A 17,229-nucleotide genomic window follows, 5' to 3' on the forward strand; every position below is an offset into this window, starting at 1 on the left:
AATATGCTTGTTTCTGCCAATTGCAGCAAAACACTGAAGGGAAAGTGGGTTTGCCTTCATATTTGACCCAGAACAACTCAGTTCAGCATGGAAATATCATTGGAACAGCTTTTATTTAGCCATAAATCAAGAGTGTAAGTTTTTATGTGTTTAAAAGCATTTTCAGGTCAAAAGAGCTGATTTCTGCCAATTGCAGCAAAATACTGAAGGGAAAGTGGGTTTGCCTTCATATTTGATCCAGAACAACTCAGTTCAGCATGGAAATATCATTGCAACTGCTTTTATTTAGTCAGAAATCAAGAGTGTAAGTTTTTATGCGCTTAAAAGCATTTTCAGGCCAAATGAGCAAATATGCTTGTTTCTGCCAATTGCAGCAAAATACTGAAAGGAAAGTGGGTTTGCCTTCATAGTTGACCCAGAAAAACTCAGTTCAGCATGGAAATATCATTGCAACACTTTTATTTAGCCAGAAATCAAGAGTGTAAGTTTTTATGCGCTTAAAAGCATTTTCAGGCCGAATGAACTGATTTATTCCAATTGCAGCAAAATACTGAAGGGAAAGCGGGTTTGCCTTCATAGTTGACCCACAAAAACTCAGTTCAGCATGGAAATATCATTGCAACAGCTTTTATTTAGCCAGAAATCAAGAGTGTAAGTTTTTATGCGCTTAAAAGCATTTTCAGCCCGAATGAGCAACTATGCTTGTTTCTGCCAATTGCAGCAAAATACTGAAAGGAAAGTGAATTTGCCTTCATATTTGAGCTATAACAATTCAGTTCAGCGTGAAAATATCATTGCAACAGCTTTTATTTTCGCCAGAAATCAAGAGTGTAAGTTTTTATGCGCTTAAAAGCATTTTCAGGCCGAATGAGCAAATAAGCTTGTTTCCTCCAATTGCAGCAAAATACTGAAAGGAAAGTGGGTTTGCCTTCATATTTGACCTAGAAAAATTCAGTTCAGCGTGAAAATATCATTGCAACAGCTTTTATTTTCGCCAGAAATCAAGAGTGTACGTTTTTATGCGCTTAAAAGCATTTTCAGGCCAAAAGAGCTGATTTCTGCCAATTGCAGAAAAATACTGAAAGGAAAGTGGGTTTGCCTTCATATTTGAGCTAGAACAATTCAGTTCAGCGTGAAAATATCATTGCAACAGCTTTTATTTTCGCCAGAAATCAAGAGTGTAAGTTTTTATGCGCTTAAAAGCATTTTCAGGCCGAATGAGCAAAAATGCTTGTTTCCTCCAATTGCAGCAAAATACTGAAATGAAAGTGGGTTTGCCTTCATATTTGACCCAGAACAACTCAGTTCAGCATGGAAATATCATTGCAACAGCTTTTATTTAGCCAGAAATCAAGAGTTTAAGTTTTTATGCGCTTAAAAGCATTTTCAGGCCAAAAGAGCTGATTTCTGCCAATTGCAGCAAAATACTGAAAGGAAAGTGGGTTTGCTTTCATATTTGACCCAGAAAAACTCAGTTCAGCATGAAAATATCATTGCAACAGCTTTTATTTAGCCAGAAATCAAAAGTGTGAGTTGTTATGGGCTTAAAAGCATTTTCAGGCCGAATGAGCAAATAGGCTTGTTTCTGCCAATTGCAGCAAAATACTGAAAGGAAAGTGGGTTTGCTTTCATATTTGACCCAGAAAAACTCAGTTCAGCATGGAAATATCATTGCAACAGCTTTTATTTAGCCAGAAATCAAGAGTGTAAGTTTTTATGCGCTTAAAAGCATTTTCAGGCCAAATGAGCTGATATCTGCCAAACGCAGCAAAATACTGAAGGGAAAGTGGGTTTGCCTTCATAGTTGACCCAGAACAACTCAGTTCAGCATGGAAATATCATTGCAACAGCTTTTATTTAGCCAGAAATCAAGAGTGTAAGTTTTTATGCGCTTAAAAGCATTTTCAGGCCGAATGAGCTGATTTCTGCCAAATGCAGCAAAATACTAAAGGGAAAGTGGGTTTGCCTTCATAGTTGACCCGGAACAACTCAGTTCAGCATGGAAATATCATTGCAACAGCTTTTATTTAGCCAGAAATAAAGAGTGTAAGTTTTTATGCGCTTAAAAGCATTTTCAGGCCGAATGAGCAAATATGCTTGTTTCTGCCAATTGCAGCAAAATACTGAAAGGAAAGTGGGTTTGCCTTCATAGTTGACCCAGAACAACTCAGTTCAGCATGGAAATATCATTGCAACAGCTTTTATTTAGCCAGAAATCAAGAGTGTAAGTTTTTATGCGCTTAAAAGCATTTTCAGGCCGAATGAGCAAATATGCTTGTTTCTGCCAATTGCAGCAAAATACTGAAAGGAAAGTGGGTTTGCCTTCATAGTTGACCCAGAACAACTCAGTTCAGCATGGAAATATCATTGCAACAGCTTTTATTTAGCCAGAAATCAAGAGTGTAAGTTTTTATGCGCTTAAAAGCATTTTCAGGCCGAATGAGCAAATATGCTTGTTTCTGGCAATTGCAGTAAATACTGAAAGGAAGGTGGGTTTGCCTTCATATTTGATCCAGAACAACTCAGTTCAGCATGGAAATATCATTGCAACTGCTTTTATTTAGCCAGAAATCAAGAGTGTAAGTTTTTATGCGCTTAAAAGCATTTTCAGGCCAAATGAGCAAATATGCTTGTTTCTGCCAATTGCAGCAAAATACTGAATGGAAAGTGGGTTTGCCTTCATAGTTGACCCAGAACAACTCAGTTCAGCATGGAAATATCATTGCAACAGCTTTTATTTAGCCAGAAATCAAGAGTGTAAGTTTTTATGCGCTTAAAAGCATTTTCAGGCCGAATGAGCAAATAGGCTTGTTTCTGCCAATTGCAGCAAAATACTGAAAGGAAAGTGGGATTGCCTTCATATTTGATCCAGAACAACTCAGTTCAGCATGGAAATATCATTGCAACAGCTTTTATTTAGCCAGAAATCAAGAGTGTAAGTTTTTATGCGCTTAAAAGCATTTTCAGGCCTAATGAGCAAATATGCTTTTTTCTGCCAATTGCAGCAAAACACTGAAAGGAAAGTGGGTTTGCCTTCATAGTTGACCCAGAACAACTCAGTTCAGCATGGAAATATCATTGCAACAGCTTTTATTTAGCCAGAAATCAAGAGTGTAAGTTTTTATGCGCTTAAAAGCATTTTCAGGCCGAATGAACTGATTTCTGCCAATTGCAGCAAGATACTGAAAGGAAAGTGGGTTTTCCTTCATAGTTGACCCAGACAAACTCAGTTCAGCATGGAAATATCATTGCAACAGCTTTTATTTCGCCAGAAATCAAAAGTGTAAGTTTTTATGCGCTTAAAAGCATTTTCACGCCAAAAGAGCTGATTTATTCCAATTGCAGCAAAATACTGAAGGGAAAGTGGGTTTGCCTTCATAGTTGACCCAGAACAACTCAGTTCAGCATGGAAATATCATTGCAACAGCTTTTATTTAGCCAGAAATCAAGAGTGTAAGTTTTTATGCGCTTAAAAGCATTTTCAGGCCAAATGAGCAAATATGCTTGTTTCTGCCAATTGCAGCAAAATACTAAAAGGAAAGTTGGTTTGCCTTCATAGTTGACCCAGAACAACTCAGTTCAGCATGGAAATATCATTGCAACAGCTTTTATTTAGCCAGAAATCAAGAGTGTAAGTTTTTATGCGCTTAAAAGCATTTTCAGGCCGAATGAGCAAATAGGCTTGTTTCTGCCAATTGCAGCAAAATACTGAAAGGAAAGTGGGTTTGCCTTCATAGTTGACCCAGAACAACTCAGTTCAGCATGGAAATATCATTGCAACAGCTTTTATTTAGCCAGAAATCAAAAGTGTAAGTTTTTATGCGCTTAAAAGCATTTTCACGCCAAAAGAGCTGATTTATTCCAATTGCAGCAAAATACTGAAGGGAAAGTGGGTTTGCCTTCATAGTTGACCCAGAACAACTCAGTTCAGCATGGAAATATCATTGCAACAGCTTTTATTTAGCCAGAAATCAAGAGTGTAAGTTTTTATGCGCTTAAAAGCATTTTCAGGCCGAATGAGCTGATTTCTGCCAAATGCAGCAAAATACTGAAGGGAAAGTGGGTTTGCCTTCATAGTTGACCCAGAACAACTCAGTTCAGCATGGAAATATCATTGCAACAGCTTTTATTTAGCCAGAAATCAAGAGTGTAAGTTTTTATGCGCTTAAAAGCATTTTCAGGCCGAATGAGCAAATATGCTTGTTTCTGCCAATTGCAGCAAAATACTGAAAGGAAAGTGGGTTTGCCTTCATAGTTGACCCAGAACAACTCAGTTCAGCATGGAAATATCATTGCAACAGCTTTTATTTAGCCAGAAATCAAGAGTGTAAGTTTTTATGCGCTTAAAAGCATTTTCAGGCCGAATGAGCAAATATGCTTGTTTCTGCCAATTGCAGCAAAATACTGAAAGGAAAGTGGGTTTGCCTTCATAGTTGACCCAGAACAACTCAGTTCAGCATGGAAATATCATTGCAACAGCTTTTATTTAGCCAGAAATCAAGAGTGTAAGTTTTTATGCGCTTAAAAGCATTTTCAGGCCGAATGAGCTGATTTCTGCCAAATGCAGCAAAATACTGAAGGGAAAGTGGGTTTGCCTTCATAGTTGACCCAGAACAACTCAGTTCAGCATGGAAATATCATTGCAACAGCTTTTATTTAGCCAGAAATCAAGAGTGTAAGTTTTTATGCGCTTAAAAGCATTTTCAGGCCGAATGAGCAAATATGCTTGTTTCTGCCAATTGCAGCAAAATACTGAAAGAAAATTGGGTTTGCCTTCATAGTTGACCCAGAACAACTCAGTTCAGCATGGAAATATCATTGCAACAGCTTTTATTTAGCCAGAAATCAAGAGTGTAAGTTTTTATGCGCTTAAAAGCATTTTCAGGCCGAATGAGCAAATATGCTTGTTTCTGCCAATTGCAGCAAAATACTGAAAGGAAAGTGGGTTTGCCTTCATAGTTGACCCAGAACAACTCAGTTCAGCATGGAAATATCATTGCAACAGCTTTTATTTAGCCAGAAATCAAGAGTGTAAGTTTTTATGCGCTTAAAAGCATTTTCAGGCCGAATGAGCAAATATGCTTGTTTCTGCCAATTGCAGCAAAATACTGAAAGGAAAGTGGGTTTGCCTTCATAGTTGACCCAGAACAACTCAGTTCAGCATGGAAATATCATTACAACAGCTTTTATTTAGCCAGAAATCAAGAGTGTAAGTTTTTATGCGCTTAAAAGCATTTTCAGGCCGAATGAGCAAATATGCTTGTTTCTGCCAATTGCAGCAAAATACTGAAAGGAAAGTGGGTTTGCCTTCATAGTTGACCCAGAACAACTCAGTTCAGCATGGAAATATCATTGCAACAGCTTTTATTTAGCCAGAAATCAATAGTGTAAGTTTTTATGCGCTTAAAAGCATTTTCAGACCGAATGAGCTGATTTCTGCCAAATGCAGCAAAATACTGAAGGGAAAGTGGGTTTGCCTTCATAGTTGACCCAGAACAACTCAGTTCAGCATGGAAATATCATTGCAACAGCTTTTATTTAGCCAGAAATCAAGAGTGTAAGTTTTTATGCGCTTAAAAGCATTTTCAGGCCGAATGAGCAAATATGCTTGTTTCTGCCAATTGCAGCAAAATACTGAAAGGAAAGTGGGTTTGCCTTCATAGTTGACCCAGAACAACTCAGTTCAGCATGGAAATATCATTGCAACAGCTTTTATTTAGCCAGAAATCAAGAGTGTAAGTTTTTATGCGCTTAAAAGCATTTTCAGGCCGAATGAGCTGATTTCTGTCAAATGCAGCAAAATACTGAAGGGAAAGTGGGTTTGCCTTCATAGTTGACCCAGAACAACTAAGTTCAGCATGGAAATATCATTGCAACAGCTTTTATTTAGCCAGAAATCAAGAGTGTAAGTTTTTATGCGCTTAAAAGCATTTTCAGGCCGAATGAGCAAATATGCTTGTTTCTGCCAATTGCAGCAAAATACTGAAAGGAAAGTGGGTTTGCCTTCATAGTTGACCCAGAACAACTCAGTTCAGCATGGAAATATCATTGCAACAGCTTTTTTTTAGCCAGAAATCAAGAGTTTAAGTTTTTATGCGCTTAAAAGCATTTTCAGGCCGAATGAGCTGATTTCTGCCAAATGCAGCAAAATACTGAAGGGAAAGTGGGTTTGCCTTCATAGTTGACCCAGAACAACTCAGTTCAGCATGGAAATATCATTGCAACAGCTTTTATTTAGCCAGAAATCAAGAGTGTAAGTTTTTATGCGCTTAAAAGCATTTTCAGGCCGAATGAGCAAATATGCTTGTTTCTGCCAATTGCAGCAAAATACTGAAAGGAAAGTGGGTTTGCCTTCATAGTTGACCCAGAACAACTCAGTTCAGCATAAAAATATCATTGCAACAGCTTTTATTTAGCCAGAAATCAAGAGTGTAAGTTTTTATGCGCTTAAAAGCATTTTCAGGCCGAATGAGCAAATATGCTTGTTTCTGCCAATTGCAGCAAAATACTGAAAGGAAAGTGGGTTTGCCTTCATAGTTGACCCAGAACAACTCAGTTCAGCATGGAAATATCATTGCAACAGCTTTTATTTAGCCAGAAATCAAGAGTGTAAGTTTTTATGCGCTTAAAAGCATTTTCAGGCCGAATGAGCTGATTTCTGCCAAATGCAGCAAAATACTGAAGGGAAAGTGGGTTTGCCTTCATAGTTGACCCAGAACAACTCAGTTCAGCATGGAAATATCATTGCAACAGCTTTTATTTAGCCAGAAATCAAGAGTGTAAGTTTTTATGCGCTTAAAAGCATTTTCAGGCCGAATGAGCTGATTTCTGCCAAATGCAGCAAAATACTGAAAGGAAAGTGGGTTTGCCTTCATAGTTGACCCAGAACAACTCAGTTCAGCATGGAAATATCATTGCAACAGCTTTTATTTAGCCAGAAATCAAGAGTGTAAGTTTTTATGCGCTTAAAAGCATTTTCAGGCCGAATGAGCAAATATGCTTGTTTCTGCCAATTGCAGCAAAATACTGAAAGGAAAGTGGGTTTGCCTTCATAGTTGACCCAGAACAACTCAGTTCAGCATGGAAATATCATTGCAACAGCTTTTATTTAGCCAGAAATCAAGAGTGTAAGTTTTTATGCGCTTAAAAGCATTTTCAGGCCGAATGAGCAAATATGCTTGTTTCTGCCAATTGCAGCAAAATACTGAAAGGAAAGTGGGTTTGCCTTCATAGTTGACCCAGAACAACTCAGTTCAGCATGGAAATATCATTGCAACAGCTTTTATTTAGCCAGAAATCAAGAGTGTAAGTTTTTATGCGCTTAAAAGCATTTTCAGGCCGAATGAGCAAATATGCTTGTTTCTGCCAATTGCAGCAAAATACTGAAAGGAAAGTGGGTTTGCCTTCATAGTTGACCCAGAACAACTCAGTTCAGCATGGAAATATCATTGCAACAGCTTTTATTTAGCCAGAAATCAAGAGTGTAAGTTTTTATGCGCTTAAAAGCATTTTCAGGCCGAATGAGCTGATTTCTGCCAAATGCAGCAAAATACTGAAGGGAAAGTGGGTTTGCCTTCATAGTTGACCCAGAACAACTCAGTTCAGCATGGAAATATCATTGCAACAGCTTTTATTTAGCCAGAAATCAAGAGTGTAAGTTTTTATGCGCTTAAAAGCATTTTCAGGCCGAATGAGCAAATATGCTTGTTTCTGCCAATTGCAGCAAAATACTGAAAGGAAAGTGGGTTTGCCTTCATAGTTGACCCAGAACAACTCAGTTCAGCATGGAAATATCATTGCAACAGCTTTTATTTAGCCAGAAATCAAGAGTGTAAGTTTTTATGCGCTTAAAAGCATTTTCAGGCCGAATGAGCTGATTTCTGCCAAATGCAGCAAAATACTGAAGGGAAAGTGGGTTTGCCTTCATAGTTGACCCAGAACAACTCAGTTCAGCATGGAAATATCATTGCAACAGCTTTTATTTAGCCAGAAATCAAGAGTGTAAGTTTTTATGCGCTTAAAAGCATTTTCAGGCCGAATGAGCAAATATGCTTGTTTCTGCCAATTGCAGCAAAATACTGAAAGGAAAGTGGGTTTGCCTTCATAGTTGACCCAGAACAACTCAGTTCAGCATGGAAATATCATTGCAACAGCTTTTAATTAGCCAGAAATCAAGAGTGTAAGTTTATTTGCGCTTAAAAGCATTTTCAGGCCGAATGAGCTGATTTCTGCCAAATGCAGCAAAATACTGAAGGGAAAGTGGGTTTGCCTTCATAGTTGACCCAGAACAACTCAGTTCAGCATGGAAATATCATTGCAACAGCTTTTATTTAGCCAGAAATCAAGAGTGTAAGTTTTTATGCGCTTAAAAGCATTTTCAGGCCGAATGAGCTGATTTCTGCCAAATGCAGCAAAATACTGAAGGGAAAGTGGGTTTGCCTTCATAGTTGAACCAGAACAACTCAGTTCAGCATGGAAATATCATTGCAACAGCTTTTATTTAGCCAGAAATCAAGAGTGTAAGTTTTTATGCGCTTAAAAGCATTTTCAGGCCGAATGAGCAAATATGCTTGTTTCTGCCAATTGCAGCAAAATACTGAAAGGAAAGTGGGTTTGCCTTCATAGTTGACCCAGAACAACTCAGTTCAGCATGGAAATATCATTGCAACAGCTTTTATTTAGCCAGAAATCAAGAGTGTAAGTTTTTATGCGCTTAAAAGCATTTTCAGGCCGAATGAGCTGATTTCTGCCAAATGCAGCAAAATACTGAAGGGAAAGTGGGTTTGCCTTCATAGTTGACCCAGAACAACTCAGTTCAGCATGGAAATATCATTGCAACAGCTTTTATTTAGCCAGAAATCAAGAGTGTAAGTTTTTATGCGCTTAAAAGCATTTTCAGGCCGAATGAGCAAATATGCTTGTTTCTGCCAATTGCAGCAAAATACTGAAAGGAAAGTGGGTTTGCCTTCATAGTTGACCCAGAACAACTCAGTTCAGCATGGAAATATCATTGCAACAGCTTTTATTTAGCCAGAAATCAAGAGTGTAAGTTTTTATGCGCTTAAAAGCATTTTCAGGCCGAATGAGCAAATATGCTTGTTTCTGCCAATTGCAGCAAAATACTGAAAGGAAAGTGGGTTTGCCTTCATAGTTGACCCAGAACAACTCAGTTCAGCATGGAAATATCATTGCAACAGCTTTTATTTAGCCAGAAATCAAGAGTGTAAGTTTTTATGCGCTTAAAAGCATTTTCAGGCCGAATGAGCAAATATGCTTGTTTCTGCCAATTGCAGCAAAATACTGAAAGGAAAGTGGGTTTGCCTTCATAGTTGACCCAGAACAACTCAGTTCAGCATGGAAATATCATTGCAACAGCTTTTATTTAGCCAGAAATCAAGAGTGTAAGTTTTTATGCGCTTAAAAGCATTTTCAGGCCGAATGAGCTGATTTCTGCCAAATGCAGCAAAATACTGAAGGGAAAGTGGGTTTGCCTTCATAGTTGACCCAGAACAACTCAGTTCAGCATGGAAATATCATTGCAACAGCTTTTATTTAGCCAGAAATCAAGAGTGTAAGTTTTTATGCGCTTAAAAGCTATTTCAGGCCGAATGAGCAAATATGCTTGTTTCTGCCAATTGCAGCAAAATACTGAAAGGAAAGTGGGTTTGCCTTCATAGTTGACCCAGAACAACTCAGTTCAGCATGGAAATATCATTGCAACAGCTTTTATTTAGCCAGAAATCAAGAGTGTAAGTTTTTATGCGCTTAAAAGCATTTTCAGGCCGAATGAGCAAATATGCTTGTTTCTGCCAATTGCAGCAAAATACTGAAAGGAAAGTGGGTTTGCCTTCATAGTTGACCCAGAACAACTCAGTTCAGCATGGAAATATCATTGCAACAGCTTTTATTTAGCCAGAAATCAAGAGTGTAAGTTTTTATGCGCTTAAAAGCATTTTCAGGTCGAATGAGCAAATATGCTTGTTTCTGCCAATTGCAGCAAAATACTGAAAGGAAAGTGGGTTTGCCTTCATAGTTGACCCAGAACAACTCAGTTCAGCATGGAAATATCATTGCAACAGCTTTTATTTAGCCAGAAATCAAGAGTGTAAGTTTTTATGCGCTTAAAAGCATTTTCAGGCCGAATGAGCAAATATGCTTGTTTCTGCCAATTGCAGCAAAATACTGAAAGGAAAGTGGGTTTGCCTTCATAGTTGACCCAGAACAACTCAGTTCAGCATGGAAATATCATTGCAACAGCTTTTATTTAGCCAGAAATCAAGAGTGTAAGTTTTTATGCGCTTAAAAGCATTTTCAGGCCGAATGAGCAAATATGCTTGTTTCTGCCAATTGCAGCAAAATACTGAAAGGAAAGTGGGTTTGCCTTCATAGTTGACCCAGAACAACTCAGTTCAGCATGGAAATATCATTGCAACAGCTTTTATTTAGCCAGAAATCAAGAGTGTAAGTTTTTATGCGCTTAAAAGCATTTTCAGGCCGAATGAGCAAATATGCTTGTTTCTGCCAATTGCAGCAAAATACTGAAAGGAAAGTGGGTTTGCCTTCATAGTTGACCCAGAACAACTCAGTTCAGCATGGAAATATCATTGCAACAGCTTTTATTTAGCCAGAAATCAAGAGTGTAAGTTTTTATGCGCTTAAAAGCATTTTCAGGCCGAATGAGCAAATATGCTTGTTTCTGCCAATTGCAGCAAAATACTGAAAGGAAAGTGGGTTTGCCTTCATAGTTGACCCAGAACAACTCAGTTCAGCATGGAAATATCATTGCAACAGCTTTTATTTAGCCAGAAATCAAGAGTGTAAGTTTTTATGCGCTTAAAAGCATTTTCAGGCCGAATGAGCAAATATGCTTGTTTCTGCCAATTGCAGCAAAATACTGAAAGGAAAGTGGGTTTGCCTTCATAGTTGACCCAGAACAACTCAGTTCAGCATGGAAATATCATTGCAACAGCTTTTATTTAGCCAGAAATCAAGAGTGTAAGTTTTTATGCGCTTAAAAGCATTTTCAGGCCGAATGAGCTGATTTCTGCCAAATGCAGCAAAATACTGAAGGGAAAGTGGGTTTGCCTTCATAGTTGACCCAGAACAACTCAGTTCAGCATGGAAATATCATTGCAACAGCTTTTATTTAGCCAGAAATCAAGAGTGTAAGTTTTTATGCGCTTAAAAGCATTTTCAGGCCGAATGAGCAAATATGCTTGTTTCTGCCAATTGCAGCAAAATACTGAAAGGAAAGTGGGTTTGCCTTCATAGTTGACCCAGAACAACTCAGTTCAGCATGGAAATATCATTGCAACAGCTTTTATTTAGCCAGAAATCAAGAGTGTAAGTTTTTATGCGCTTAAAAGCATTTTCAGGCCGAATGAGCTGATTTCTGCCAAATGCAGCAAAATACTGAAGGGAAAGTGGGTTTGCCTTCATAGTTGACCCAGAACAACTCAGTTCAGCATGGAAATATCATTGCAACAGCTTTTATTTAGCCAGAAATCAAGAGTGTAAGTTTTTATGCGCTTAAAAGCATTTTCAGGCCGAATGAGCAAATATGCTTGTTTCTGCCAATTGCAGCAAAATACTGAAAGGAAAGTGGGTTTGCCTTCATAGTTGACCCAGAACAACTCAGTTCAGCATGGAAATATCATTGCAACAGCTTTTAATTAGCCAGAAATCAAGAGTGTAAGTTTATTTGCGCTTAAAAGCATTTTCAGGCCGAATGAGCTGATTTCTGCCAAATGCAGCAAAATACTGAAGGGAAAGTGGGTTTGCCTTCATAGTTGACCCAGAACAACTCAGTTCAGCATGGAAATATCATTGCAACAGCTTTTATTTAGCCAGAAATCAAGAGTGTAAGTTTTTATGCGCTTAAAAGCATTTTCAGGCCGAATGAGCTGATTTCTGCCAAATGCAGCAAAATACTGAAGGGAAAGTGGGTTTGCCTTCATAGTTGAACCAGAACAACTCAGTTCAGCATGGAAATATCATTGCAACAGCTTTTATTTAGCCAGAAATCAAGAGTGTAAGTTTTTATGCGCTTAAAAGCATTTTCAGGCCGAATGAGCAAATATGCTTGTTTCTGCCAATTGCAGCAAAATACTGAAAGGAAAGTGGGTTTGCCTTCATAGTTGACCCAGAACAACTCAGTTCAGCATGGAAATATCATTGCAACAGCTTTTATTTAGCCAGAAATCAAGAGTGTAAGTTTTTATGCGCTTAAAAGCATTTTCAGGCCGAATGAGCTGATTTCTGCCAAATGCAGCAAAATACTGAAGGGAAAGTGGGTTTGCCTTCATAGTTGACCCAGAACAACTCAGTTCAGCATGGAAATATCATTGCAACAGCTTTTATTTAGCCAGAAATCAAGAGTGTAAGTTTTTATGCGCTTAAAAGCATTTTCAGGCCGAATGAGCAAATATGCTTGTTTCTGCCAATTGCAGCAAAATACTGAAAGGAAAGTGGGTTTGCCTTCATAGTTGACCCAGAACAACTCAGTTCAGCATGGAAATATCATTGCAACAGCTTTTATTTAGCCAGAAATCAAGAGTGTAAGTTTTTATGCGCTTAAAAGCATTTTCAGGCCGAATGAGCAAATATGCTTGTTTCTGCCAATTGCAGCAAAATACTGAAAGGAAAGTGGGTTTGCCTTCATAGTTGACCCAGAACAACTCAGTTCAGCATGGAAATATCATTGCAACAGCTTTTATTTAGCCAGAAATCAAGAGTGTAAGTTTTTATGCGCTTAAAAGCATTTTCAGGCCGAATGAGCAAATATGCTTGTTTCTGCCAATTGCAGCAAAATACTGAAAGGAAAGTGGGTTTGCCTTCATAGTTGACCCAGAACAACTCAGTTCAGCATGGAAATATCATTGCAACAGCTTTTATTTAGCCAGAAATCAAGAGTGTAAGTTTTTATGCGCTTAAAAGCATTTTCAGGCCGAATGAGCTGATTTCTGCCAAATGCAGCAAAATACTGAAGGAAAGTGGGTTTGCCTTCATAGTTGACCCAGAACAACTCAGTTCAGCATGGAAATATCATTGCAACAGCTTTTATTTAGCCAGAAATCAAGAGTGTAAGTTTTTATGCGCTTAAAAGCTATTTCAGGCCGAATGAGCAAATATGCTTGTTTCTGCCAATTGCAGCAAAATACTGAAAGGAAAGTGGGTTTGCCTTCATAGTTGACCCAGAACAACTCAGTTCAGCATGGAAATATCATTGCAACAGCTTTTATTTAGCCAGAAATCAAGAGTGTAAGTTTTTATGCGCTTAAAAGCATTTTCAGGCCGAATGAGCAAATATGCTTGTTTCTGCCAATTGCAGCAAAATACTGAAAGGAAAGTGGGTTTGCCTTCATAGTTGACCCAGAACAACTCAGTTCAGCATGGAAATATCATTGCAACAGCTTTTATTTAGCCAGAAATCAAGAGTGTAAGTTTTTATGCGCTTAAAAGCATTTTCAGGTCGAATGAGCAAATATGCTTGTTTCTGCCAATTGCAGCAAAATACTGAAAGGAAAGTGGGTTTGCCTTCATAGTTGACCCAGAACAACTCAGTTCAGCATGGAAATATCATTGCAACAGCTTTTATTTAGCCAGAAATCAAGAGTGTAAGTTTTTATGCGCTTAAAAGCATTTTCAGGCCGAATGAGCAAATATGCTTGTTTCTGCCAATTGCAGCAAAATACTGAAAGGAAAGTGGGTTTGCCTTCATAGTTGACCCAGAACAACTCAGTTCAGCATGGAAATATCATTGCAACAGCTTTTATTTAGCCAGAAATCAAGAGTGTAAGTTTTTTATGCGCTTAAAAGCATTTTCAGGCCGAATGAGCTGATTTCTGCCAAATGCAGCAAAATACTGAAGGGAAAGTGGGTTTGCCTTCATAGTTGACCCAGAACAACTCAGTTCAGCATGGAAATATCATTGCAACAGCTTTTATTTAGCCAGAAATCAAGAGTGTAAGTTTTTATGCGCTTAAAAGCATTTTCAGGCCGAATGAGCAAATATGCTTGTTTCTGCCAATTGCAGCAAAATACTGAAAGGAAAGTGGGTTTGCCTTCATAGTTGACCCAGAACAACTCAGTTCAGCATGGAAATATCATTGCAACAGCTTTTATTTAGCCAGAAATCAAGAGTGTAAGTTTTTATGCGCTTAAAAGCTATTTCAGGCCGAATGAGCAAATATGCTTGTTTCTGCCAATTGCAGCAAAATACTGAAAGGAAAGTGGGTTTGCCTTCATAGTTGACCCAGAACAACTCAGTTCAGCATGGAAATATCATTGCAACAGCTTTTATTTAGCCAGAAATCAAGAGTGTAAGTTTTTATGCGCTTAAAAGCATTTTCAGGCCGAATGAGCAAATATGCTTGTTTCTGCCAATTGCAGCAAAATACTGAAAGGAAAGTGGGTTTGCCTTCATAGTTGACCCAGAACAACTCAGTTCAGCATGGAAATATCATTGCAACAGCTTTTATTTAGCCAGAAATCAAGAGTGTAAGTTTTTATGCGCTTAAAAAGCATTTTCAGGTCGAATGAGCAAATATGCTTGTTTCTGCCAATTGCAGCAAAATACTGAAAGGAAAGTGGGTTTGCCTTCATAGTTGACCCAGAACAACTCAGTTCAGCATGGAAATATCATTGCAACAGCTTTTATTTAGCCAGAAATCAAGAGTGTAAGTTTTTATGCGCTTAAAAGCATTTCAGGCCGAATGAGCAATATGCTTGTTTCTGCCAATTGCAGCAAAATACTGAAAGGAAAGTGGGTTTGCCTTCATAGTTGACCCAGAACAACTCAGTTCAGCATGGAAATATCATTGCAACAGCTTTTATTTAGCCAGAAATCAAGAGTGTAAGTTTTTATGCGCTTAAAAGCATTTTCAGGCCGAATGAGCTGATTTCTGCCAAATGCAGCAAAATACTGAAGGGAAAGTGGGTTTGCCTTCATAGTTGACCCAGAACAACTCAGTTCAGCATGGAAATATCATTGCAACAGCTTTTATTTAGCCAGAAATCAAGAGTGTAAGTTTTTATGCGCTTAAAAGCATTTTCAGGCCGAATGAGCAAATATGCTTGTTTCTGCCAATTGCAGCAAAATACTGAAGGGAAAGTGGGTTTGCCTTCATAGTTGACCCAGAACAACTCAGTTCAGCATGGAAATATCATTGCAACAGCTTTTATTTAGCCAGAAATCAAGAGTGTAAGTTTTTATGCGCTTAAAAGCATTTTCAGGCCGAATGAGCTGATTTCTGCCAAATGCAGCAAAATACTGAAGGGAAAGTGGGTTTGCCTTCATAGTTGACCCAGAACAACTCAGTTCAGCATGGAAATATCATTGCAAACAGCTTTTATTTAGCCAGAAATCAAGAGTGTAAGTTTTTATGCGCTTAAAAGCATTTTCAGGCCGAATGAGCAAATATGCTTGTTTCTGCCAATTGCAGCAAAATACTGAAAGGAAAGTGGGTTTGCCTTCATAGTTGACCCAGAACAACTCAGTTCAGCATGGAAATATCATTGCAACAGCTTTTATTTAGCCAGAAATCAAGAGTGTAAGTTTTTATGCGCTTAAAAGCATTTCAGGCCGAATGAGCAAATATGCTTGTTTCTGCCAAATGCAGCAAAATACTGAAAGGAAAGTGGGTTTGCCTTCATAGTTGACCCAGAACAACTCAGTTCAGCATGGAAATATCATTGCAACAGCTTTTATTTAGCCAGAAATCAAGAGTGTAAGTTTTTATGCGCTTAAAAGCATTTTCAGGCCGAATGAGCAAATAGGCTTGTTTCTGCCAATTGCAGCAAAATACTGAAAGGAAAGTGGGTTTGCCTTCATAGTTGACCCAGAACAACTCAGTTCAGCATGGAAATATCATTGCAACAGCTTTTATTTAGCCAGAAATCAAGAGTGTAAGTTTTTATGCGCTTAAAAGCATTTTCAGGCCGAATGAGCTGATTTCTGCCAAATGCAGCAAAATACTGAAGGGAAAGTGGTTTGCCTTCATAGTTGACCCAGAACAACTCAGTTCAGCATGGAAATATCATTGCAACAGCTTTTATTTAGCCAGAAATCAAGAGTGTAAGTTTTTATGCGCTTAAAAGCATTTTCAGGCCGAATGAGCAAATATGCTTGTTTCTGCCAATTGCAGCAAAATACTGAAAGGAAAGTGGGTTTGCCTTCATAGTTGACCCAGAACAACTCAGTTCAGCATGGAAATATCATTGCAACAGCTTTTATTTAGCCAGAAATCAAGAGTGTAAGTTTTTATGCGCTTAAAAGCATTTTCAGGCCGAATGAGCTGATTTCTGCCAAATGCAGCAAAATACTGAAGGGAAAGTGGGTTTGCCTTCATAGTTGACCCAGAACAACTCAGTTCAGCATGGAAATATCATTGCAACAGCTTTTATTTAGCCAGAAATCAAGAGTGTAAGTTTTTATGCGCTTAAAAGCATTTTCAGGCCGAATGACCAAATATGCTTGTTTCTGCCAATTGCAGCAAAATACTGAAAGGAAAGTGGGTTTGCCTTCATAGTTGACCCAGAACAACTCAGTTCAGCATGGAAATATCATTGCAACAGCTTTTATTTAGCCAGAAATCAAGAGTGTAAGTTTTTATGCGCTTAAAAGCATTTTCAGGCCGAATGAGCTGATTTCTGCCAAATGCAGCAAAATACTGAAGGGAAAGTGGGTTTGCCTTCATAGTTGACCCAGAACAACTCAGTTCAGCATGGAAATATCATTGCAACAGCTTTTATTTAGCCAGAAATCAAGAGTGTAAGTTTTTATGCGCTTAAAAGCATTTTCAGGCCGAATGAGCAAATATGCTTGTTTCTGCCAATTGCAGCAAAATACTGAAAGGAAAGTGGGTTTGCCTTCATAGTTTACCCAGAACAACTCAGTTCAGCATGGAAATATCATTGCAACAGCTTTTATTTAGCCAGAAATCAAGAGTGTAAGTTTTTATGCGCTTAAAAGCATTTTCAGGCCGAATGAGCTGATTTCTGCCAAATGCAGCAAAATACTGAAGGGAAAGTGGGTTTGCCTTCATAGTTGACCCAGAACAACTCAGTTCAGCATGGAAATATCATTGCAACAGCTTTTATTTAGCCAGAAGTCAAGAGTGTAAGTTTTTATGCGCTTAAAAGCATTTTCAGGCCGAATGAGCAAATATGCTTGTTTCTGCCAATTGCAGCAAATACTGAAAGGAAAGTGGGTTTGCCTTCATAGTTTAC

This window comes from Channa argus, chromosome 7 (assembly GCF_033026475.1).
Source record: "Channa argus isolate prfri chromosome 7, Channa argus male v1.0, whole genome shotgun sequence".
In the NCBI taxonomy this organism is placed as follows: domain Eukaryota; kingdom Metazoa; phylum Chordata; class Actinopteri; order Anabantiformes; family Channidae; genus Channa; species Channa argus.